Source organism: Octopus bimaculoides, chromosome 3, assembly GCF_001194135.2.
Source record: "Octopus bimaculoides isolate UCB-OBI-ISO-001 chromosome 3, ASM119413v2, whole genome shotgun sequence".
Taxonomy (NCBI): domain Eukaryota; kingdom Metazoa; phylum Mollusca; class Cephalopoda; order Octopoda; family Octopodidae; genus Octopus; species Octopus bimaculoides.
In genome coordinates, this window is record NC_068983.1 from 113,840,189 (window position 1) to 113,844,118 (window position 3,930).

Here is a 3,930-nt window from a genome sequence, read left to right on the forward strand (position 1 = left end):
TATATATATATATATATATATATATATGTATACACTTAATATACATATGTGAATTTGAGTGTATATATGTGTGTGTTTGTGTGTCTAACCAAAATTTTTGATGTAACATTCCAACACCAATCTTCTGTTAGCTGATCATGATGATATTTTTTCCTTCAACACATTCTCATTATCAAACCGTTCTTAAACTATCATACTATTACATACGTACTGCTAATTTTCTCTCTTTCTATTTGTCTTTTTTTTTTACCTGACAGTCTGTCGGTGTCTCTCTTTGTATACCTATGTTTGTGTACACACAGACACACACGCAGAGGCAGAAATTGAGAGATGAGAAGTAGAAAGTCCGTATAACTTAGTAAGATGTTTCAAGACTGGTATGACCAGAAGGGTAATACCATTCTTGGTATAACCCTTGTGAGTTATACCAAGTCACTGAAGATTGTCGCAAGTATGTTACATTTATTTCAATTTTTTGCCACTTGACCAGCAATTTCGGAGATAAGACGATTACATCGTTCTCAGTGCTCGACTAGTACTTATTTTTTCGACCCCGAAAGGATAAAAGGCAAAGCCTCAGTGGAAGTTGAATTCAGAGCGTAAAACTGAACGAAATGCCGCTAAGCTGCCCGGCAAGCTAATAATTCTGCCAGTTCTCTGTCTTATAGTAATATTATATTAACAATTTTGGTTATTGACATAATCAACAGTAGTACTGAAATATCTAATGTTTGTGAGATATTGTTATATATGATGGCATATATTGAACAGCTGTCAAAATATTTAGCTCATATTTCACAGCTAATAATATTAATTACATCTTTTGATGTGCACTATATTAAGATTATGTATTATTAAATACTCAATTTATTAAAAGATGGGTTTGATCGTTTAGATTATTGATTGGTAAGGTTGGGTATTCAGTCCGTTTATTGTTATCATTCATTTATTATTATAATTAAGCTCTTCTATTTCAATAACTGAACGGCAACATCTCTTGCATTACTAAAAAAGATATTGTCGTGGACTCTCTTGTCGAAGATGACAGATAAAGGCTCTACAATTTCTTGCTGAACAAGCTGCCCAGGCGATTTGTTTAGGGTGCAAATGCTTGTGTTAAGCATTAGCTCACTCCATCCATCAAATCGGCATTACTTGCATGGATGCACGGTGTACCTCACGCCAGATGTTGAAGTGATCGCAGAGAGATCGTATGATGAAGTGGTTTTCAAGAATACAACGTACCACCCGCTCTGGAAATAGAAACCACGATTTCGCGATCGTAAGTGCAACACCCTATCCTCTAGCCTACGCAACTTCATTCTTAAAAAGATATATTTCGATATACTTAAAAGGTTATTCTTCGAAGTAGATTAACAAATTTTCCCAAGAAATGGGGACATGATGAGGATACGTTTCATTTTGCAATGCTGATGCTGCAATATCTCATGGCTTTCACTTAGAAGAAAAATGAAGGTCACCCTTCTAACTTCTCTACCGCGATTTATGCAAAATCCAAATCTTCAATGGTATCCCATCATCATACTTTCATATGTATGTATGTGTATTTACTTGGTTGTATATAAGTGTGCGTGTGTGTGTGTGTGTGTGTGTGTGTGTGTGTGTGTGTGTGTGTGTGTGTGTGTGTGCGTGCGTCCGTGCGTGCGTGCGTGCGTGCGTGCGTGCTGGTGCTTCTTTCGTTTTTTCCTTTTCTCCAACAATTCTGAAACTACATTACACCCAATAATATCAACATATTAGTATCTCTAATATTTTCATAGGTGATCTTATCGACCTCATTTCTGTTGGAAAAGGGGCTTCCATAACTATGCTTCCATACACTGTCTTTCAATTAGATAGCTCTAAGTTTTCCAGTTCTTTCATTTTTCACCTCAGTTTTGCAAATATTTCTAACTGAACTTTACCAAGGTTATTCACAAATACTCATTCTTTTTCTATGCTATTCCTTGCCCTTGTCTCTGCTGACAGCATTGTATTCTCCTGGCCGGCAACGAAGGCCTTATTATTCTGATTCTCTGAGGAATGATTGCCATCTGTCTCGTTTTGATATCTTAGTTCTTGCAATTGTCTATATTTCTTTAATTTCTAAGTCAGTGAAGTATTTACCACTCTTGAAATACAATACTTGATCTGATAGCAGCTATTGTTCACTGGCTTTAAATATTCCTATATTATTCCAGATATCCTAAATTCTTTTTTTCGGAATCCTCGCTTCCTTAATTTAGTTCCTAGATAACATCTCATTACTATCTTCTTGATTCCCTTTTTCTACTTACCTTTTTGTACACCAGTGACAGGATGATGACATTTTCAATGTTTCTGTGCATCAGAGTACCTACCGGGTGAAACCCTCGTCCGGAACTTCAGTCCCGTTCATACCGCTTTTTTGTTGAAATTAACATAACGCGCTCATGTGAGGATAGTGATTTTAAGGTTAAACTACGACGTGCTTTTTTTTCTAGGTTTTCCGAAACACCATTACCATACTATAAGTGTTACCAACCATAGCCAAAGAATCTTCTCTTTCACTCGCGCGAGACCCAGCCCCGGCAAGGACTAACTTGTTATTTTGTGATCTCGGAGTAATTATCATTAACATGAGTTTGGTTAATCATAATAATCCCTTCTACTATAGGTACAAAACTTGAAATTTTGGGAGAGGGGCATAGTCTATTACATTGACCTCAGTGCTCGACTGGTACTTGTTTTATCGACCTCGAAAGGATGAAACGCAAAGTTGACCTCGATGGGATTTGAACTTTCAATGTAAAGACTAATGCCGCCAAGTATTTTGTCCGGTGCGGTAACCATTCTGATAGCTCGCTGCATTAATGGTTAATTATAATCCTTTCTAATATAGGCACAAGGCTCAAAATTTTGTGGGAGGGGGCCAGTCGATTAGATCGACCCCAGAACGCAAGCAGGACTTAATTTATCGACCCTAAAAGGGTGAAAGCAAAGTCGACCTCGGTGGAATTTGAACACAGACGAAATACTGCTAAGCATTTCGCCCAGCGTGCTAACGTTTCTGCCAGCTCGCCGCCCTAAATGCTTGATTATAGTAATAGTAATAACAGAGTATGTATTTAACAGCGTATGTATTTATATATGATAAGCACAATGAATTTCAACCACAAAGTAGGCACTTTAATGTTAAATGTTAAACGTATTAAATTCTTCACATATATGTCAATTAATATATGTGTATGTATGGAAAAAAGATGAGAGTGTTTTTGATTTCTCATCAACAAGTACTTCGCTAATAGATAAGTTTTATATTGAAGTTCAGCAGAACCTAACAGAAAAAAAAGTACCTCAGCATCTGCTAGAAATTATCCAGATTTTTTGATTTTTTTCTTTGAATACTCCAGATCAACTAGAGTTTGGCAATTATTGCTGCCAAATAAATATATGTGAGATTTTACTTGTCACCTTTCTGAATATTGGTCTCATCATTATTTGACAGTGGCTGTCATAAATACACGCTTGAAATGGATAAACTGTCAAGTTTTAATAAAACACGATAAGTGATATTTCGTTGCATTTTATTTTTGCTTGTTTGTTTGTGTTTGTTTGTTTTTGGAGGGAGGTGAGAAGGGGTCTTTTTTTTGTTATTGTGAGACTTAGGCGCAAACATGGCTGTGTGGTAAGAAGCTTGCATCCACGCCACATGGTACCGGGTTCAGTCCTACTGCGTGGAAACTTGAGCAAGCGTCTGCTACTATAGCCTCGGGCCAACAAAAGCCTTTTGAGTGGATTTGACAAACAAAAACTGAAAGAAACCCATCGTGTGTGTGTGTGTGTGTGTGTGTGTGTGTGTGTGTGTGTGTGTGTGTGTGTGTGTGTGTGTGCACTTGTACCCCGCAACCCGCTTGACAACTGGTGTTGGTGTGTTTATGTCCCTGTAAA